The following is a 23,705-nucleotide window of genomic DNA, read 5'->3' as shown; positions in this document are numbered from 1 at the left end:
CAGAACAGTCACCTCCTTTTAAAAGTGCTTCCTACCCTTCCTAACATTTTGAACAGCCTGTAGGAAAAGGACTTGGTAAATGTGTACCCCAGTGATAACACTAACTTCACAGAACTCTCCTGGGCAGCAAGCTGATCCCAAATCATTACGCAGGTACAGACGTTGCTTACCTCAAATTTATCAGGGCCACATAGAGAACATCCAAATAACCAGTAAAGAAACTCTCACATCAACAAAACTATTACTGCTGCTTTCTATTTGGATTGTGGAAATATTCTGTTTTCACAGGTCTCTCTCTACACTGGGGCCAGGCAGGGAAAATGGCTTCTTTATTTTACAGAAAGGTGAGATTCCAATACTGGCATTACTTTAAACAATTAATATTTTCACCGTATGTTTTTTTGGAAGACGGGGAAGCTTACTCCTAGAATTCTGGCTGAAAATGAAGTGAACTAGCTTTGTCCGTCAGAGATTTGCCCGGTCCTTTGAATTCACAGAATTGTCTTTGTTCTTAGCCAAGTAATGTCATTGAATTGAGGTCCAGCCATGACAAGAATGAATCTCTCCTCAGCAGCAGAAACAGTTGGGGAAGCTGCAGAGATGACCTACCAGGAATGACTCACAGCAGAATGGACTGTGAAGTCAAATCTTTTAGATAGCCTTTGAACTCAACCTGTTGCGTGCTCTTATTACTCCTGGAGTGTGATGACCAGCCAGTATTTCCGAAAAGTCTGCAGTGCACATTCATTTTCTATCTGTCAGAAAGCTGTTCCCCACACCTCTTGCAGAGAGGAGACACCTGTTCAGAGGGTGATTCAGCCACCGAAGATTTGAACAGGGTTTTGGAGGTGCTTCTCTCTCCACTGGTCTGGCCATATTACAGCCACATTCCTCAATCAGGGATGATGGAGAAGGCCTCTATTGGATAAAATAACTGTGTAGCTTCAGCAAGTCCACCTGGAGGCCAGCCTGGCAGGGGTAAAGCAAGGTCTTGGGAAGAAGCTCTGGCAGGGCAATACACGGGATTCAGTTTGCATATTAACGCATCCAAACACAGGTCTACGTGTGGCTGACTGTCTGTGCACTCAGAGTTTAATCAGCAGAGATCAGTAGAGATCAATCAATCCACTTCACTGAGTGTAGAAAACTCACCTTAAAGAATATCCTTATATTAGGTCTGCTGATTTACTTTTGCTCCACTGACTGTAATGGCCAGCCCTCCACTGACTGTTAAACCCATTTTAATCTGAGAGCTGAAGCCTACTCATCGCCTCCTTTATGTTATGAAATATCACAGACATAGGTTAAATCACAGATGTGTGAATAGTGCATGTAAGTCTGGATAATACGATTGCTAAAGTACAGCCTATTTCTGATGAAAGGCAAAGTGATGAGAATAATCCACAATTAACACTGAAGCATGGCACATAAATCCCAGTAAAACAATAGCCTTCTGAGAGCAGGCACATAAATTAATTGCAACGAAAGATGAATTCTCACCCAGACTACTAAACCGTAACATACCAAGATGTTTTTTAATAAATGAAAAAAAAGGGCATATTTCATTAGTGATATTCAATGTTCCAGAATGACAAGGATAGAGCAGACCCACAGCAGCATATCTATCTGTGTTAAGCTTTGAAGCATGGCCTTTTCAAGAGAAAGAATTGCGGTTTTCAGTAAAAATTAGCAGAGCACTGCCGTGTGCCCCAAATCCTGTGCAGTCTGTCCCTCAGGATGCAGGGAGCTTACTGGAACAAGGTCAGAAGACCACAGAGCACGTAGCAAAGCAGAGGGTGCAGACCCGAGAGCTGAGAACTGGAGATGAAAGCAGCAGCTTCAGACCTGAGACAGCTGCTCTTCACCCAATGGGTGCACCAGCCTGCACCGAAGAGCAGAGAGTATCTGCCCCACACAGACCCACAAAAGTGCAAACTGGCTCTTCTTCTGAGATACAAGGGCTGGAGATACTAGAGACATCAGTCTGTTATTCTGACAATCAGTGCCATCAGGAATTATTCTTCTAGTTTACAGGAGGACACAGAGCAGCACAGCAAGAAGAGGAGAGTGAACTTGCTGTAATGAGAAAGAGCATCCTCGGTGTTTCACAGAGTGGAGGTTAAATTTCAGACCCTGACATGTAATAAGTGTATGTGGGAAAAGAAGTTTTGCTAATGAAAGATGCAAATAGCATGATTACTGGTCTTCACCTGGAGAACTGAACCTGTAAGCATCACATGCAATCAGAAATAGCTTTCAAACCAACTGTTATCGCAGTCTAAAATATTCACCTGCATCTGTGTTTAAAGCTGAACAGATTCAACCCAAACCCTTTTCAGAAAAATACTAATTTAGTGACCACAAAGTACCTCAGAATGTCATTGTGGTGTCACCAAATAGTTCATGCAAAACAAAAATCTGAAAAGCATCTAAATCTTTGTTTTGATGCTTTACTAAGTGTCTGTTTTACCAGATTTTTCATTTATAATTTCCCTAGCTAAATTTAAAAGAATCAGCAAATGTTCAATATCAGATCAAAATATTTTGTTTCCTGGACAGATATTTTTTATTTGCATCCTTCTCTTTTGGTTCACTAAAAACCCCATGAGACATGCATGGTTTTCTCTCATTTCCTCCAAAATGCTTAGTGGCTGAACCAGAAAGCTTAACACAACACTACCCTCAAGTTAAAAACTACCATGCTTGGGTTAAATCCTGCATTCACATAGTAAATCTCAGTGTGGGGACTCTCCATAGTGACGAGTCAAACTACATGTTTTTACTACAACAGAAGCCAGTGCTTTCTTATGTGATAAACTGACAAATTACCTTCTCTTAGGAGGATTTAAAACCCAAAACACTGTAGCCTTATATCTTAGATCCTGTGATACATGGCTTTCTATAAATCAAGTCTGCCAGCTCTCTCACTGATACGGTTTGAACCAAGAAATTGCTGTGCTAAAAGAAACCACGGCTGCTTAAAATTGGTCCTTTCTCCTCCAAAAGACCATCTAAAAAAAGAAGCAAGATGGAGAAGCACAATTGTGAGCAGCTGCTTGTTTCTGAGCATCACAGCTGCACAAGCACATCTACTCTCCTTGCCTAGATATGCCCATGATTTGACAAGCTTACTGGCTGGGGCTCTATCCTTTAGGCTTGAAATTCTGAGAAGCCAAGGGAAGGGGATGGCTGTGCTTTACACTCAGTTAGGCGATCTCCTCTGGGGAGAAGAGATCTGTTTCAAAGACAAAAATTTTGGTAACCAAAGAAATGGCTCAGCTGTTCACTTGCCTTTCAGATATTTAAAGCATAGAGTATAAAAAAGGTTATCTGCAGGCCAGCAAATTTATCCAAGCAAATTATTATCATTACACACGTCTACAAAACCTCGAGCACAGCTGAAGAATTTGCCGGTGCTACAGCCTGCATGGCATAGACAGATCACAGAATCATAGAATCAAATTATAGAATGGTTTGGGTTTGAAGGGACTTTAAAGATCATCTAGTTCAAACCCCTCTGCTATGGGCAGGGACACCTTTCACTAGACCAGGTTGCTCAGAGCCCCATCCAGCCTGGCCTTGGATGTCTTCAGGGATGGGGCATCAACCACCTCTCTGGGCAGCTGTGCCAAGGCCTCCCCACCCTCATAGGGAAAAATTTCTTCCTTACATCTAATATAAATCTACCCTCTTTAGTTTAAAGCCATTACCTTTTTTCCTGTCACTACAAGCATTCGTAAGAAGTCCCTCTCTAGCTTTCTTGTAGGTCCCCTGTAGGTATTTCAAGGTGTCCTCCAAGCCTTCTCTTCTCCATGCTGAACAACCCCAACTCTCTCAGCCTGTCCTCACAGCAGAGCTGTTCCAGCCCTCTGATCATTTCTGTGGCTCCTCTGGCCCCTCTCCAACAGGTCCATGTGTGTCCTGTGCTGAGGGCTCCAGAGCTGGACACAGGACTCCAGGTGGGGTCTCACCAGAGCAAGCAGAGGGGCAGAATCACCTCCCTCCACCTGTTGGACACGCTGCTTGTGATGCAGCCCAAGATACAATTGGCTTCTGGGCTGCAAGTGCACATTGCCAGCTCATGTTGAGTTTCTTGTCAATGAACACCCCCACATCTCCTCAGGGCTGCTCTCAGCAGATGACTGAGCCAGTCACAAATTAATGAATCCACAACATTTTTTTTTCCTATCAGTGAGCAAAACCTGTGCAGCATGGCACTGAGCACAGACTCATCTAACCCGCCGAGAAACATGCCGGGTGAGCTTGTGCTGCTTCAGCAAGACTCTCTCCTGGCTTATTTAAATAGCTCTGCCAACTTCACACTTTGCCGCTGTGGCAGAATGGGTGTGCAATAGGAGAGGAAATGGCTGGCACTTTGAGATTCACTGTATGCCAATAGCCCAGAAAAAATCAGGAAAGAATACTTCTTTCCAAGGAGCTCAAGGTTTGGGCAATGTGCTGAATGTGTTTGCAAAGGCTCTGGAGGAGTACAAATAACAACTGGAAGTTTTACAGCACTTCAGGGTGCTTTAAGCCTGTATCTGCAGCACTCCTTGTTACAGCCAAGGGAATGAGAAAGGGCAGTGGAGGGGACTGCCAAAGACACTACAGCTATCTGAAAGAACAGGGAGCAGACCTGGGACTTCACAGGGCTCTGCTGAAGGCAGCCCCACCCCAGGATCCCTGCGACATTTAAACTGAGATCTCTGATGCCCATTCTGTTCCTACTCCTTAAAATGCCCAGAAGTACTTGAGTATACTTGCTGTGTTGATACACGCCCTGACCACTTACGGATCTGGCTGTGAAGCACACTGTGGGCAGGGAAAAGACTAACCCTGCACTTTCAAAACAGTCCCTTCCCAGAAAAGAAAGTGTTTTGAGAATTCATTGCCTTGTAGCTCAAGGCCAGAAAGCCTGGCATCTTCTGTTTCACAGCTCACAAATGTTACTGGTATACCCTGGTTTGAGCCTGATAACTTGTTTTTGGCTAGTACACGCATACTTCATCTGAAGATCTGAAGAGACAGAGAAGCCACTGTTTCATTTTGCAGTTTGTTTCAAGGTATAATTGCTTTGAGTGATTGAAAAGCTGCACATAATTCCTTATTTGACTTCCCACTGATAATTCTTACTATGCTATCTTGAACGGATTAAGGACTTCTTTCATATCTGCTGCTTTCTCTTCATTAGGGCACTTTAGAACTGACCACTAGTCACATTTCAGCATATTTTTTATAAAGTTCACAGCCTGAAGTAGAAAATCCTGTTTATTTTCACCAGCCCTGCTCAGCTAAAAGCCGTGAGACAACAAGAGCTTTGCCACACCAGTCAAAGGTGCTGCCTTCACAGCTGCAAACAGCCCCTTCTCGGCAGACACGGGGAAGAGCAGAATATTAAAAAATTTTCCACAGATATGTGGAGAACATCACATGGGCTTGTAATAGGGCCAAAAAACCCACCCCTTGCAGTCCAAATTTCAACTGGATATTGTCCTTTCTCCACCTTTAGAGCACCTTCTCCAACTCTCAAATCAATGCGGCGCTCTTTACTGAACTATCTACAGTTTTTCTGCATGTCTTGAAAAACGTTGGCTCCAGAAACAAATATAATATTCCAGTATCAGTCTCACTAATGCTTAAATCATATCTCTGCTTCCACTCAGGACTCCGTGTTTGCAAGCCAGGATCTTGTTCACCCTCCTTGCCAAGATATCACACTGGGAACTCAAATCTATTGCTTGTCCATAAAAGCTTTTTTTCCCCCCTTTTTAATAGAGTTGCTGCCTTCCAAAACATAGCACTCCTCCTTGTTTAGAGAGGTATAATGTTATATTTGGCTGCATTAAAATGCATTTGGTTTGAATAATTCCAGCTCACTACAAGATTAATCGCTCTGTATGACAGCCCTGTTCTCAGCATGATTTACAACTCCACCTGCCTTTTCATCAGTCACACATTTCATCTGCTGTGAGTTTATATTTCCATCCAGAGGACCAACGAAAACAATGCCTTGCTCCAGGGCCGCTGCAGATCCCAAAGCACCCCCTCCAAGATACTGTTGCAGATGATAACTCTGCTGGCATTTATTTTCTGATATTTGTCAGTGGAATCTGAAGCCCCTTGTTGAGACCACCTGCGCTGGGCTGAACTCAGCAAGCCCAGGGAAATACATGCTCTCTGGTTAGCACCATTAACATGGCAAGATCTGCAGGGTTAGGGTTAGGGTTTAGGGTTAGGGTTAGGGTTTTAGGGTTAGGGTTTTAGGGTTAGGGTTTTAGGGTTAGGGTTATTAGGGTTAGGGTTAGCAGGGTTAGCACCATTAACATGGTTAGCACCATTAACATGGCAATATCTTCAGGCTCTGAGCAAGCCCGTCAGTGCAGTAGAGGGAAATCATAGATCATTTTGGTTTATGCTGATTCAGATGTTTGAACGTCAAATTTAACATCCCGCTTGACGCCTTTCACCAGCTGCTGGACTTACGTCTGGTATTCCTGATGCAGTTAATGTTATTAGCTGGGGCTCTGTTTAGGAAGCACAGAACTTGCAGTTTGATACGAGATAGAAGAGGGAAAGGAAAAAAAAAAAAAAGGACAAAAAACCCACCAGAATTTCTAAGTCTTTTGGATGTTTTAGAAAAGACAAAATTGACAGATGACGAGGCTCGCTATAATTTATAAATGTCCGGAGGCTGTGTCACAGTCCTAGTAGCTGCTGCGAGTCCTGCATATGTCAGAGGCAAGACACACACCTCAGAAACATGGATAGATACAAACAGCCGTTAAGAAAATGAGCTGTCAGGTATGTTTGCATCTCACTGTAAAATTCAGCCTGGCAAAGTAATACAAGAGAGACCACAGTCAACTGGGCCAACAAAAACAAGAGATTTAGGAAACGCCTGGAACAATGAACTGTTTATCATTGCATGTGAGAGCAAAGGCTCAGAAGCAGATAAAAATAGGGGAGAACAGGATGAGAAGACGTAGCTCCTTCCTGAAAACAGCAGGAGGATCTGGCTTGCAGCTCAGCTCTCCCCTGGTTCACATAAGGTGAGCACTGAAAAAAAGAGAAGGAATATGTGCCTGGGCTGAGATTGCAACACTGTAGGTAAAACCAGAGTTTCCTCATTCCGATCAGACAAGGTTTTGCATTATAGGTCTAGCAGGCACTACAATTAATTTTTTAAATTTTCTTCTTTAAATAAGATAATCATAAGGTCTTAGTTTTACAGTGTAAATAGTAATTGTGCAATGGCCCATATGTTATGAACACTTACACCCTGAAGATAGTCAAGGAAATGAGAAAAAAGTCTGTATCTTTCCCTTGTACTATAAAGGTACAAGACTGGCAACAGGGAGATTTGTAATCCAGACCCTGCTGTGCCAAGACCAGCTAATGTGGTCTTAGTCGATATTTTTCACAAGACTTCCAAGGATACACATCACAAATGAAGCAGGAAAGGAGTGACTAATAGGGGCTATAAAAGTTCCATATATCAATAATATCAAAAGCAGCACTCCTGTTGTTTTCAGGAATGCATTTATGGTTGACCTGCAGCTAGACGGACCAACAATTTCACACAGCTCGCTCCTATAGCACCTCAGAAACCAGGGAACGGAGGGCACTTCCCAGCTCCAAAACCCAGGAGAAAACGCTTATCTCCACAGAGAACTCGAGCTGGGAAGCTGTACAAGTGCTAATCCTACCATTACACATTGGCAGTTGGCACAAGCAGCTGAACTCTTGCTTCTGCCTCCCTTGTTTTGGTCAGCTTAACCTGCAATCTTGATAGCGTTTCACTATTTAGTACCCAAGGCTCTATTTCCTCTCTCCCTGTTCTAAAAAACTGGCATGCCTGTTAACATTTGCAACCAACTAAATATTTAAGAGTGCCATCATGTGGCCAAGTGGGGGGCTTCCAGGAGGCACACATTCAGAAATCCCCAGCATCATGCAACAAATGGATATCTATAAATGTGCTGCCTTTGGATAATCACACCAGCCTGCTGTTACTGCAAACAAGCCAGGCTGCCAGCATCTCAGTATTCCTGACCTGAAGAGCTCTGAAGGGGAGGCACACACTCCAGGAGACACTTATGTATTCCATAATTAAACAACAGAAATGTTAGAGCTTTATGATGGTGCTGTGGCCTCTTGAAAGCTGACAGCTCCCTGATGAGAGATGGACATGTACAGCCCAGACCATGGAGGAGGCGATTAGAAATGATACTGCAGCTCAGATAACTTTTTGAAGGCGTTTGGCAGAAGACACAGATTTGATTGAGGAGCGAAGATGAAGCAGAGTTATACACACAGGTCAACCTGCAGTCAATTTTGCACAGGAATGTAGTTCAAGAAACAATGAATATTAAGAGGAGCCATTACAATTCAGACACCTGCATCTACCCCTTTTTCAGCAGTGGTTAACATAAAACACTAGGGAAGTGTCTAAAAACAGGGCATAAAAACAGGGATATTTTTTTCTATAATACTGTCTAGGCCCCTGCTAATATGTGGTTAAGCATCTCCCAGGTCTCTATCAGTCCTTTTCCCATTCCCCTGTGCAGACAGCTACCGACCATTAAATCTGGACAGTATCTTTCAGCATTCCTCTTTGTACAAGGCTGGAATACACACCAGATATTCAGTTCTTCTGACAGTAATATTGTTTGTTTGGTTTTGTTTGGGTTAGTTTGTTGGTTTGGTTTGGTTTGGTTTGGTTTGGTTTGGTTTGGTTTTAGCACATGAAATACTGTGCATCTCAAGCAGATATGTGAAACACATGACTGGTGGTTTGTATACGTGGGTTTTAAGAGCTACTAAAAGTAGATTTCAGAGAAAAACTGTATAGCTTTCTAAAAAAACATGAATGAAAACAAAAGTAACTTTTAAATTTATTAGTCTCAAATAAAGCTAGTTTGCAGTATTTATGGTAATAAAGCAATAGCTTTCAATCCTTTTATCGGACAACAAAGGCAGGAGAAAAAAAAAAGGCAGTTATTGCAAGAGGAGAGAGGATCCTTCAGAGTGAAATTTCGAAAGAGTGACTGGCTGTTACAAGGGAATGGAACTGGTCCAAAAGGCTCACATAAAGCACCAAGTATCTATGCAAACCACGGAGCAATTTGGCTCGCGCTTATGTATGATGGATAAAGGATGAAAAGGAAAGAAAAGAGTCACAGAATAGCTGTAGTTGGAAGGCACTTCTGGAGACTATCTAATCCAATTCCCCCTGCTTAAAGTGGTGTCAGCTAGAGCATGGTGCCCAGGACTGTGTTGAGTGAGGTTTTTAATATCTCCAAGGAGATACCTCCAGAGCCTCTCTAGCCTGTGGAGACACTGTTCCATTGCTCAACCACCCTCACAGTAAAGAAGTTCTATTTTATGTTTAAAGGGACTTTATCTCAGTTCATGTTCATTGTCTTTCTCCTTTGATTTGATACCACTGAGAAGAGTCAGTCTCTGTTTCTGTTATGCCCTCTCACCAGGTATTTAGACACACATGAAAAAACTTCCATCCTTCTCTAGTGACATCCACCTTCATAAACTCCCATCTCTGAGAAGCCTACCACTACGTAAACCAAACCAAACTACAAGTCTGGCCAACACCACTGATTCACTGTGGGAATTAGAGGGGAGTTTAGCTCCCCATTATCTCCTGTTCCTACAGGCCAGGCTGCTGCTGGTCAGTCTAGTTTCCCTCCAGCATCTCTGCAGTAGAAGAAGCAGCCTGGGACTGCACAGCTTTGTGCTGTATGAGCATCACTCTCCTGCCCTTTGTGAACCAAGGTGGGGAAGACTGCACACGGGCACTTCCTCTGTACATGAAGGGACTGCATCTGGCCCTGGGCAAGATAAAGTTGAACTGCCTGGGGAACTGGTCACAGAAAAACACTCAAAGACTTCAAAGAGAAAATGCCATGTTACAATGTGAAAAACAGTGTTTTGCCTGGGTGATCCTGTTCTTCTGAGCACAGCCTTACAGCTTGGACACACACAGAGCACCAAGGGCGCCCAGGAAGCCTGAGCTGAACATCTCCAACCTTCAAAATCCTTGGTACCCACAGTCTGGCATCCACAGTATCAGCATATTGAGAACCTACTGTGTTGGATTCTCTTTTAAGAACTCAACAAATAATAAAAAAGCTGATACAACTGTCCCTCTGTGGAGGTCTCCTGTGCACTGCTGGAAACCACTTCATCAGGCACCCTTTGATGGGAGGAGGTGGAGAATGCAAATGAATCCCAGTCAGCTCTCTTATATCTGGAGGAACCTGATCAGAATAACTCAGGGCTGAAGGAGCTGGCAATAGCTCTTGGAACAACAACTGCTGCCTTTCTTTTATAGCAGGTGAGACACTTCCCAACAGCAGTCACTTGCTAAGATTTAGCAATGATCTAAATCCAGTGTGATAACGTTGAAAAATCAAGGATGCCTAGATCACCCAGTCCTACACACAGAGTAAACCTCAAGTTCTCATTCTCCTTATCTTATAGCCAGGAAAACAGAAGTGTAGAGGAGTTGCTGAAGACACAACTCAAAGCTAGTTACATGATTCACCATTTAGATTCCACACTGATTCAAAGATTTAAGCATCCCTGTAATTTTTTCCTGCCTTCTCTAGTTCACTTCATCCCACATACCCTAAAACTCACTTTTATTCTCTTTTATGTATATTACAGAAAAGTTATACCCTTGACAACAAAATGTGCAGCACTCAGAATAATTTTTAAAAACCCCAAGCCAAACTACACAAAAAACCCCAAAAAACAACAAACAAACAAAAAAACCCACCACGGAACATGCAGATTTTTTTAACTATTCTGGTGTTAGAAGTTTCTAAAAACTGAAAACTTGGTCTGCATTTATTCTTCAATGGCCAGAAATTTTAATGTGTTCCTGATGGAATCTTAACTTGAAGTGTCCTATACTACGAGTCAGTGGAGGTTAACATCCAGATATCCCTGGGTATATTTGGACAGTTTGGCAGCACAGCAAATATTACCAAGCATGAAGCGGAGAATTGAAAACTATAATTGAGTTCCCCACATAGGGATTGGCAGAGAAAAATGTTATACTGAAGAATCTGTGGTTTTGTTTTGCAGCAGCAAAGACCCAGAGGTAAGCTAAGAAGAGTTTTTACTTCAAGTTTCAACTCTAATGAAAACAGTATATTAGATAGATTTCCTTCAGGTTTTTACCGATCCACTCTTTTGAAAAATGGTGCTCACTCATCTCCAGAACAAAAGACAGAAAAGTATTTGAAGCAAAAGTCTTTAATGGGGCCTTATACAATTTCTTTGTACCATTCTGCCCCAGGAATACTGATAAGCTATCTAACTTCAGGAGCTTACAAAGTAACTTACCTATTGCTAGAACTAATGATGGAATGAGCCCAACGCAGATTTACAAATTCTAAAGCCAAAGGAGATCGTTGTGATGAATAAATCCTGTATTTGTCCCTGTGCTTAATTATTTCTACCATTAAAAATTCAATTTATTTCCAGCTTTCGAAGATCCCCGAATTCTACTTCCAGTTACTAGATTGTCCTAGATGAAAAGTAAGATGAAAGAGTTCTGTTCCGTAAGATATCTACTTCCTTTCCCTTCAAGTAATTGACAGGCAGTAATCAAATCACTGCTTAAACTTCTCCTTAATAAGCTAAGTTGAGCTGTTTAAGTATTTCACTGTAAGGCAGAGTTTCCAAACATAAGTCATACTGTGCCTCATCTCTGAACCTTTTCCAATTTTAATATCCATTTTGAAGACTGAACTGTTAATAGCCAGATACAACATTCCAGGAAAGGTCTCACCAGCATCATACACAGAAGTAGCACTTCCAACCTCATATATACTTCCATATATACTTCCAACTTCTAGTATACAGCATCCCATCTCAGACCCCCTAAGATACACGTCTGCAACTGCTCTTCCCGATTTAGATAGAAGTCTTCTTTCTCAGAGTATATATCAAGATAGCAGAATATTTTCAAGTCCAGTTTCATGACTGACACAAAACAATCTGATTGTGGGCTGCGGCTAAAAATGCTGATCTCTCTTTCCCTCTGCTGTTCTTCCTTCCCTCCTTTGTGTTCTAGCTGCAGTGACCCTGTGCTTGCTGATATGGCTAAAAAAACCCAAACATTTAAAATGGCATGGTCAACTTATGGTAGTGATGGTGATATTGCATGCATATAACTCTCAATCTATGTAACTAGCCATTCTTAAATTAAATCTAAGGAGGACTAGGTCTCAAAGCTGCCCAGTGACCCAGCTCTCTGACTGGATAATAGCCAGCAAAGACAGACAGCTGACTTAGCAACCTACCTGCTCTTTGCGTGAGCAAGGGTTGGTTGGGACAAGTTAGGGGCTCTCCAATACAGAATGATGGTGTGATGGCACTAATTGGGAGAAGCAGCACTCTGGGTTTAATAACCACTATGTAAAAAATGCCTCTAGAGTCACTGCTCATCTATAGGAATTGCTGGAATAGACCTTTACATTTCTGGGACTGCCCCACGGGATCTGAGATGAATGCAACTCTGGGTACATGTTGCTTTCTGTGAGTCCCTTGGTTTGACTTTTTCATCAATAAGAATGGAAGCAGCATTGCCTGATCTCATTTGGTAGGACATGGACAATCAAGGCAGAAAGGACCTCAGACACCACAGCAATGGATACCTTTTAAGTAACTAAAACAGGCAGCCCAGTCACTGTGGAAGAGCCCCCACATCACATCTACTGGCTTTGCAGTCAGGCTAAACAACAAATGGATAAATGCAGCACGGGGCTGGAGGGCAAGGGCAGCTAGAAACTAGTTCTGCTGGGAGAACTGCAATACAGGTTATACAACCCATAAGTATTTCTACTTTAACCCTTCCTGCAAGCCATGCTTGGCCTGGAGGAGTGTCACATCTTCTCAATAGTTTGTTAGTTCTTTATGTTCCATAACAGCTTGATGGCATAGGTGGAGTAGAAAGGGCTTCAAATGAATAGTAGAAAGCTGACCTGTGGTATTTGGAGCAGGGGTATAGAGAGAAGACAGCAAGGAAGGTGAGCTCCTGTGCTCCTGAGCACCGCTTCACAGTCTGTAGTTATCTGGTAGATTCACCCACTAGCGTTGCTTCAGACAAATGAATAAAACCAGCTGATGAATGAAAGCAACATGTAGCAACAGGCTACAGTGCTTGGCAGGAGTATTGCTGTTTTCATTTCTGTGCTTTCATATCAGTTCTTCCTCCACAAAGCATCTAATCAGCAGATGCTGTACAGCAGAAAATTAATGGTTTCCTTCAGAGAGCTGCCTCATGATGCCAGAGACCACAGCGAGATTGTTTGTAAATATTTGATTAGAGAAAGCAAGTAAAACTGGCATGAAAACATGTAAGAATTAACGCTGTGCCACTATCCAACAGCGATATTTATAGTACAGAGGTGATGCCAGCCAACACTAACACATATGGTACTACGCCAAACACCTTCACGGAGATTCTGCCCATACAAAGCCAGCATTCCCACAGATCCAATCTGTAAACAGCTGATTGTCAGGAGCTGATATAGCTTCCAGGGGATACATTGGGTGTCCTGTTCTGCTCTGTTTCTGCACAGAATGCAAGAGGGAAGGTGCAGGAGCATCCTCAGAGCCTTTGTGCATGCCCTCAGTCCTCTCCTCGATTGGCTCGGGGTGGGAATGAGCCCCGTTAGCACTTAGTGGCCTTCAAAAATCTCCCAACCAGGAGCAAAATACCCAACTGGTCATTAACCCAACATGTTTTTCTGGGAATGTTTTCATGCAACTGAACTCTATCCTGGGGTTGTGTTCCCCTGCAGGCCCCTCTGTCCAGAGAGAGGGATATAGGTAGGAAACAGTCTGTGATGAGCTGCAAGACTCTCTGCATGCACATCTGCATAATAAAAGGTCCCTGCTGCCACAAGGCAGCACGGCCACAGGAAAGGAGATTCTCCTCCAGGAGGCACATGTCCTTGCTCACCCACCTGGCCGAAGTTGGAAATCCCACATCTGATTTCCAGTCCAACCTCTTGTTCTTTTACCTCCGAATTTCAGATTTGGAGATGTACAAACCCTCTTGCAAAGGGAGTCAGGTGCACGCTTACAGGTTTTTTCTCCAGCAAGTGAGCCTGACAATGACAGGCTGCTTAAGAAGAGACAGTGTCCTCATCCTCTTGAGCTTTAATATACTGGTCTTTGAAGTGTCATACATCTGTGAGAAGCCATTAGGCAGAATTAAGTCTGTTCTGATATAGAGAAACTGTTCCTAGAGTCCCATCCCAGCATGATTTTATGTCATTCTTTAAGTTCATACCTTGACTTTTGTATAAAACCAACACTGCAAAAGCCAAAAATTAACATAAAAGTGGTGTACTAACGTACAGTTCCTTCCAATAAACAAGGAAAAACCTTATGTTGCAATGCAGAAGGCAGACATTATGAAATACCTTCCCCCTGAAAACAGTGAGCTGATTCTGATCTTGTTTATGTGAACAGAAATTAGATATAACTCCATGTCCACACACACTGGTAAACCTAGGCATGAAATCAGAATACAAGCTAGCAGTATTTTAGACATTTTAGATATTGCCTGTTTGCCCTCTCCTAGCCAAAGCAGAAAATACCAGTAAGGTGCGGTAATCATCCCGAATGACAGAAAGCTTTCACTGCTCAGTTATCTCAGCCATTACATGTGGTTTTCAGGATTCCTGCTCTGCAGCTGTTGGCCCAAGCTGACAATTTGTTTTTCTACTTTAGCTGAAAGTCACATTCCCTCCTTCCTTTTATCTAATTGTTCAGTTATGTAAATATATGTGTTAAGTAAAAAAAAAATGTGCTTTATCGATAGTGTAAATGGCACCCAGTGAGGCTTAGAAAAAAATGGGCAATTCAGGAAATAAGAGAATTCAAATTGGGAAAACAATAGCTTGTTAAAATGTTAATCAGTTGGTGGTCAATGTAGAACATGGCCCCAGCTGACTGTCATTTGTAAATTAATTTAGATTTCCTTTAGGTGGCACCTACCTTGAAAGTCCAGCTGAAGTAATTTATACGCTGTAGCAGAACTAAAGAAACAGCATTACAGTCTTAGTATTCAGTCTGAGACCACATACTGTCAGCTGTAATACCATATGCAAGAAATGGCAAGAATTTGTTTCAAAGAAGAAAAGGAAACTGCAATTTTCAGAGCATGCTGTGAAGTCTGGAAGGATTAGAAGCTGTCAGAGACACTGCGGTACAAGAGGGAAGAAGCTAAGCTCAGATGCTTTTAAAGTATGGGAGATCCCAGTGGGGCTTGGGGTTTGATTGGAAATCTTGAAAATCTTTTTGCAAATCTGAAAATGCAGTTCAAACTTTCCTTTGGAAAACTTAATTCATTCTTCTCAGTGGGAATCTAAATTTGAAACATACTGTTAAAAAAGAAATCATAAATAGTTCAGCCACAACAGCAATCTAATAATTATGGATAAACTCAGGTGCTTTAAATGAAGAAAATGAACAGCAAGAAGCATCAAACTAGCAAGGCTGGAACAGACCCATGACTCACCAGTTATTTCCTATTGTATTCCAAGAAGCTGTGACCTGGTCTCAAAAGACGTGTGAAATGGCAAAAGTTGCAAGCCGTTAGATCTGCACAGCCATGGACCCATTGCGATCACACCCAGATCACAGAAGTCCATTTACTTGGGAACTACTGCCTCTACCACCACGAGGGGACACTGCTTAGAGAGCTGTGCAAGTCATCCTATGGACAGGAGCCACAACAGGGCCGGCATTTCCTTCAAGTTTATCAGGAGTGCTACAATAGCAGGAAGGTTTATTTTCCAAGCCTCAGCTTCATTATTTAAACACAAGTTCTGCTTCTGCTTTGTTTCAGAACAAAACATAGCTAGCCCTCATGGTAATAATGGAAAATTTTAAAACACCAAACATATTCCACCCTGAAAGCACAGGAGGCAAATAAAATGAAGTCAAGTCTTATCATTTGTAATAAGCTCATGATTTTGAGAGCCTGCCTTGCAATCTCTGAATGATCAGATTGGGCAATACGATAACACCCTCAGGGAAAAATCTCCTAAATACCCGAGAAATTTTCCCAGTTCCTTGAAACATGAACTCCCAATGCTTATTAGTATTACCTTTTCTGCTTCTAGTTCTTCCTGTTTTGACAGTTTCACATGTCAACTAGCTTTCTGCTGAAGACATCATAAGTCCTCATGTTGCATCCAAAACAATTTAAAATACATTCCTTTTATCATAGACAAAGACATATATATTCCAACATCCTGTCTCCATAAATTCTGTCCCACAGGCTGCTTTACTAACCTGTCTTATTTTGCTTTAAGGACATCAAAATAAACAACTATTAGTTATATTAACTAATTAACTTGTTATGCTACTACATACAAATAGAGAGATACTGTGCCTATAGTGGTTTGTAACAAAATTTATTTACACACATGGCCTTGCCTTTAAGGGTGACCATGGTATGCAGTATACCAAGTGGCAGATCAAGTCAGAGAAAGAAGTTACACACAGGAAATTCTCATGCTTTATGCTATGTGTCTTTGTTGATAGCTTCCTGCACTATGTGAGTCCGTGGTTTAGCTGATTCATACTGCTCATGCTGATTCATACAGCAGTGCTGTATAACTTAAATTCTCTGAATAGATTCTCCTACAGTGCCGAGCATTTTGGTGTGGGAGTAACACAGTTCAGAAATAAGGCAATAGAAGTGGGAGCGGGGTTGACGATTAGCCCATCTGGCTAGCGTGGTGTTGACAGTCACACCACTGCTAGTAATATCTATACAGAAGGTCTAATCACAAATTCTGCAGACTTCACATATAGTCATTTATCTTTTCCCCATTTGAGTTAGAGGAGACAGATAATTTCACTTCAGTGCACAGACACAAAAGTTTTGTCACAATATAAAGTAATCTAACACAAACAAACCCATCGGAGCAGCATGTTTGAAGGCACTTAAGCCTTACAGCTGAAAGACATCAAAATTTATTTCAAGCTGGTATATCCAGTACATCTCAGTCACACAGCAACATGCTCACTAAGAATTCCTGCAGCACCTTCCACATTACAATATAGAAACAATTATGTTTTCAAAACCCGCCTGGATGCCTTCCTGCATAACACCATCTAAGTGTTCCTGCTCTGGCAGGGGGATTGGACTAGATGATCTTTTGAGGTCCCTTCCAATTCCTAACGTTCTATGATTCTATAGCAACACTCTTACAAACAAAATCCCCCTCTTTTTCTCCCAGGAAGCTGCTTGCCAAATTAGACTCCACACAGGGATTCACCATTAAAGTGCCTTCTTAGCTTGAAAAACCCTGAATGCAACTGAAAAATGCAGATCACCTGATAATTTCTAACCCTGCTGCAGTTAACTTTAAAAAAAATCACAACAGAATTCTGTACAAATGATTTGTATGATTATCGAGTTTTTCAACAGTAACACTTCACTACAGAGATTGCATTCCTATAATCCTGAAAGACTAACAATGGCTCTATCTTCTTACAAAGGACTTTAAAACTTTTGAGCTTTAATAGTACTGAGCTGATTAACCACAGTAAACTACACATTAGCCAATAAATAAAATTTATGGAGTCAATGGCATTCCTTATCTGAGTGGCTGATTTCACAACCACGTTTGCATCTGAGAAACAGAGGAAATTGAAAGAGCTCTCAGGTCACTGGATCCAGAATTTTTCCTGGCAGGCGAACAAAGCAAATCCATAGCATACCAAACTCTCCCATAAACTAGTATATGTGGCTGCACTAGCCTTAAATAGCTCTTATGGCTCCTTGGCATTATCAGTACTGATATGCTTATGGAGCACTATGGAGGCTAAACAAATCAAATTCAATCACAGACTCACAGAATGGTTGTGGTTGGGAGGGACCTCTGGAGATCATCCAGTCCAACCCACCTGCTAAAAGCAGGTTCACCAGAGCAGATCACACAGGAATGTGTCCAGGCGGGTTTGAATGTTTCTGGAGAAGGAGACTTCACAGCCTCTCTGGGCAGCCTGTTCCAGGGCTCTGGCAACATAAAGTAAAGAAGTTTCTCCTCATACTCAGATGAAACCTCCCATGTTTAAGTCCATGCCCGTTGCCCCTCATCCTCTCGCTGGGCACCACTGAAAGCAGTCTAGTCCCATCCTCTTGACACCCACCCTTCAGATATTTATAAACACTGGTGAGATCCCCACTCAGTCTTCTCCAGGCTGAACAGACCCAGTTCTCTCAGTCTCTCATAAGAAAGATGCTCCAGACCCTTAATCATCATTGTAGCCCACCACTGGACTCCCTGTAGTAGTTCTTGTCCTTCTTAAACTGGAGAGCCCAGAACTGGATGCGGAACTCCAGATGTGGCCTCACCAGGGCAGAGTAGAAGGGGAGGACAACCTCCCTCAATCTGCTGGTCACACTTTTCTTAATGCACCCCAGGTACCATTGGCTTTCTTGGCCACAAGGGCACATTGCTGGCTCATGGTCAATCTACTGTCCACTAGAATTCCCAAGTCCTTCTCTGCAGTGCTACTTTCCAGCAAGTCCACCCCTAACCTGTATTGGTGCCTGGGGTTATTCCTCCCCAGGTGCAGGGCTCTACACTTGCCCTTGTTGAACTTCATCAGGTTCTTCTCTGCCCAGTCCTCCAGCCTGTCCAGGTCTCACTGGATGGCAGAACAGCATTCTGGTTGTCAGCCCTTCCAGTTTCGTATCATTAGCAAACTTGCTGAGGGTGCAATCAGTCTCTTTATCCAGGTTGAACAGGACTGGACCTAATACTGACCCCTGAGGAACCCCACTAACCACAGGTCTCCAACCAGACTTCGCAATTCATTTAGTCTTCCCATGCATGGAGGCTCTGAAATTCCTCTGAATGAAGTGCCAGATAAATCTGATTTATTGTCAGGTAAAATAACTTTACAAAAGTCCCATTCTTCGTGAATCTGCCCATATTAGTGAATCTCATCCTTGAATCCCTAATGCAAAATCAAGACCAGATCTTCTGTCTTGCTCCTGTTATCTCTCAGACAGAACACAAAGCACTCAGATTAGGAAATTTGCTTTGACGCCCCTATCAAGATTTTAGCAATGAAAAATAAAGCAAGCAGAATAAAACCAAGTCCTTTAAAGTACAAGTTAATATGGAAAAATAATTACATTTCTGGTATAAGTAAATACATTACAGCTAAGGAATGTTGGCTGGTGTTTTATCCAGATTTTACTTCGCTATTTATGTACATAAACTTTGTGTTATCAGAGGAACAGAATATGTGCTGGGGTTGGTTGCTGGGATCACTGGCTGCTCCCTAAGAGATGGGACCTGATACCCAAGCATGATAACACAGTAGAGGGGCTTCAACAACCAGGGCTTGTCCCACTGCTCTTGAGGAATAAGGCTGTTGAGGGTGATCAGGGCCACCAGAGCCTGTTACTACCCCAAAGGCCCTGACAATACTTTCACTACTTAGACTAGAGTGTGAGAAGTAGACTTGATTCCAGGAGTCTTGCTAAGGAAAAGTGAAGCTATGATGGTAACATAAACTTAGGTTTTGGAGGGAACAGGAAATGCAAAACTAAACAGCGTTCATCTTATAGAACATGGACATAAGAGCATCTGTATTCCAGAAAATGAGTCTTAAATAGAACATAAAATGATCAGAGGGCTGGAACAGCTCTGCTGGGAGGACAGGCTGAGAGACTTGGAGAAGAGAAGGCTCCGGGGACACCTTGTTGTGGGGACAGACTTTTTAGCAGGGCCTGTTGCAATAGGACAAGGTATGATGGTTTTAAACTAAAGGAGAGGAGATTCAGGCTGGACATGAGGAAGAAATGTTTTACACTGAGGGTGGTGACACACTGGCCCAGGTTGCCCAGAGAGTTGGTTGATGATCCCTGGAGACATCCCAGGCCAGGCTGGATGGGGCCCTGAGCAACCTGATCTGGGTGAAGATGTCCCTGCTCATGGCAGGGGGGCCGAACTAGATGACCTTTCAAGGTTCCTTCCAACCCAAACTACTCTATGATTCTATGCTACTTTTAGGAGAGAGCGTGTAGAACTGTTTCGACTGTCTTCAATATAGGCTGATAATTTTATCTCGGTGAGTCAAGGGGTCTCTCAGTACAGACAGGTGAAAAGTCTTTTAGCAGATTTTCATTATGAGACCATCACCTTCACATCAATGACAAAGAGACCTAACCTATCTCTATTTGGCTTCTGTTGTGCAAATGCTAAAAATAGAATTGCCACAGTAACTTAAATGTAGCTGTTTCCAGGGACAAAGCTAAGAAAGGGAAGGTGTCAGATTGGCTTTATCAAACAGGTAAGACTCTATGGCACACAAAAGTTTAGTCTCCTGTGGATAAAAATGCACTAAATAAACTAACTGGGCTAGACAGAGAGGTAAGTGGCTGGAAGTTAATGGCCTGCAATGCACCAGAGACACAACTGGATGACTGAGCAGTTCCTTTGATCCCCAGGTTTGGTAAAATCTGTTAATTCATTGTTTTCCCCAAACACATCAACAGAGCTCTTTACTTTTTCATGCTTAGCAAAATACTCAAGCAGAAGATGATGTTATGAGTTGATTTAAAATTAAATTAATTCAAAGGTTAAGGCTATGAAAAATTAGGCAAATTACAGAATTTAAATTACAAATCAGTTATTAAGTCACCAACTGAAATTAATCTTTCATATGATTCACTTAATGTATTATACTTATTATATTTACTAACAGAGTTGACAATATAATAGGTACTGTCAATTTCATACTCCCAGAGCCTATATGTGTGGTAAGAGATATTTAGTATTTGGAAAACAGATTTTAAAGTCTTGTAATTTTCAGTGTAATTACGTCTAATTGAGTGCAATTAGTTATCTCAATAAACCAGATATATGATGGCTTAAATTTCTAATGCTAGTACCACTAGGGAGGTTTTTCAAAGACTGTGAGACCATGGAGGAAGACACAGACGTTTTGCAAACAAACTTTAAAGCATCCAACAAGAGGTGATGCCATCAGCAATCTCTAAAAAGGTTAGAAGAGTGATTAAATAGACTCGTGAAGAATGTAAGCTATAAAGAACATAAGATTTTTCTACATTAAATCTTATTTAAATTGAAAAAAAATCATGGCTGCAACAGAGCAAAACTTAGAGACAAATATCACACCTTTACAATTTCCACATTTTAAAATTTCTGGAGGTTAAGAATTTACTACATGCCAAAATTAATTGTTCTCAATTACCCATCTGCTATTAGAAAGCCACACTTCATTGGGCCTGAATTCATGCACTTCCAGCTTTTCTTTGATCTTGTTACATCATTTGTCTGGCAGATTAAAGATCCTTTTGTTACATGATCTGCTTTCCCAATACAGGGAGTTAACAGACCACAAAACAACTACCTAATAAGCTTTTCTTTGACAAGCTGAACAAACAAAATTCCTTCAATTTGTTTCCCAGGTCGGTCGTCCTGTTCTTAGATCATTCTTTCATTCTTTTTTGAACCCTTCCCAGTTTATCACCCTTCTCCTTGGCACGTCACCAGTGGTGAGTATGCCTTTCCAGGGTGGTCATTCCAGCACTAAATAAGAAAGGCTCTTTAAACCTTTCAGTTCCTCTGCAAACCCCCATCTCTACAGACCCAAAGATCTCTGATGCAATAAAGTATTGGAGTTTCATCACAAGCTTTTTTTTTCTTTCAAATCATTGCTCCTCAAGATGGGGTCCCCCACTGTATGGTTGCATGGCTTGAATTTCTCTGAACATACATTTGGACACTGTAAGGCAGAGTCATGCCTTGTTCTGTCCTCAGAGGGATCTAAATCACTCTTTGGTCTCATTTTTCCATTTCTTAGCAGCTCCTAGATATTTATCTCATCAAAACATTTTATCCACAGTGGTTTTCAGTTTATTTGTTCTTCATGGATGGAAACAGCAATTAGCATTAGGCCTAGTTAGTAATGACTTTTGATATGCTTGCCTCAGAGGCATCTGACCACTACATTTTATTTCCTGCCTGTTTTTTTCCCCAGCTGCATCTTTTAATTAATAGAATGGAGAAATGGAAAACTCCTTATAGCTATTAAAAATCACATAGCACAAACAGCATTCAAGAGCAGGCCCATCTCTTCCAGAGTCTTTCTTTTTGATAGTGGGGTTATTCAGTGTCCATGCAAACATTCTTCAACAATTCACAAATAAGACTTACATATTATCTTTTTAATTTTTTTCTCTATGCTTATTCTGTTGATGCTTGTTTTCTGTATGTCATATTCCTTGCACAGAATCACAGAATGTCAGGAATTTGAAGGGACCTCAAAAGCTCATCCAGTCCAATCCCCCCACCGGAGCAGGAACACCCAGATGAGGTTACACAGGAAGGTGTCCAGGTGGGTTTGAAAGTCTGCAGAGTAGGAGACTTCACAACCTCCCTGGGCAGCCTGTTCAGTGTCTGTCACCCTCACCATGAAGAAGTTTCTTCTCAAATTTAAGTGGAACCTCTTGTGTTCCAGTTTGAACCCATTACCCCTTGTCCTATCATTGGCTGTCACCGAGAAGAGCCTGGCTCCATCCTCCTGACACTCACCCTTTATATATCTGTATACATTAATGAGGTCACCCCTCAGCCTCCCCTTCTATAAGCTAAAGAGACCCAGCTCCCTCAGCCTTTCCTCATAAGGGAGATGCTCCACTTCCTTTGCAACTTTGCATATTACTTAGTGGGGCTTCAGTCTGCCTGATTTAACAGATATAATAATTAAAATCAACAGCAACTAAGTAAATATTATGTTTTAATTCTGTGATTGTATCTTTTTTTCCTCAACATAAATTTACTACTGATAGTTAGATATCATTAACTATTGTATCAACTAACATTAATAACTGGCAAAACCAACATTTGCAAAAGGTGACAGTCTTTCAGCTTACAGTACAAATAACCAAAATGTCTATAAACACTACACTCACAGCTGAAAGGAAGTATTCAGGCACCATGTTGTCACAACACAGTTCTCAAAACTGTTACCAAAAAGTCAGAATGAACCCTCTGGATCTTCCACCATTGAAGAAGTATTTAATTTTATCAATTTCACATCAGTGCTGGGCATGTGGCTCTGAACCGGCACAGAGGCATTTTCCAAAGCTGGGATCTGTTATAGCATTTTAGTATTTTATACAAAGGTAGGCCAAATAGCAAATTGAATCAAGACTGTAATATGAACTTCTCTTTGAGGTGTGTGGGACACATGAATCTGTACCAGACTTTTGTGGTATTGCTCTGCTCCCAGAATTATTCTAAGCCTGTTCTGGGAACTTGATTTAAATATATAAACATCTCCAAAGCCACCTGGAAGAGACTTTCTGTAAGTTCGTTCAGAGACTTCAATTTGTTAGGTAGTATTCAATGCACTTACTGCTTTTACTTAAAGCTCTCCAGTCATTTGTCAGAAAATACCCAATTTAATAGCAGATTGTTACATAAATCCAGTCCAGACTAATTCCCACATGCTGCATCACAGCCTTTAAGTATACCACTGCAGAGAAGAAGATTACCCACAAAACCCCATCTTGTACAGATTCTAACACTGACTCTCCTTAAACACATATAATATACTGTTAAATCAGAGTTTTCAGGCTTTTAGGGTTCTCCTTCTCGAACACA

At 41.8% G+C, this 23,705-nt stretch overlaps 1 protein-coding gene across 1 annotated transcript in view; it reads right to left on the bottom strand.

Annotated features, from left to right (window-relative positions):
- Positions 1-23,705, bottom strand: part of DNAI1 (dynein axonemal intermediate chain 1) — a 152,393-nt gene that overhangs the window by 83,938 nt on the left and 44,750 nt on the right. The gene's annotated exons all lie outside the window — the stretch shown is intronic.

This window comes from Columba livia, chromosome Z, assembly GCF_036013475.1.
Source record: "Columba livia isolate bColLiv1 breed racing homer chromosome Z, bColLiv1.pat.W.v2, whole genome shotgun sequence".
Lineage (NCBI taxonomy): Eukaryota > Metazoa > Chordata > Aves > Columbiformes > Columbidae > Columba > Columba livia.
The sequence above is the reverse complement of the archived record's forward strand: the minus strand, read 5'-3'. Positions and strand labels throughout refer to the sequence as shown.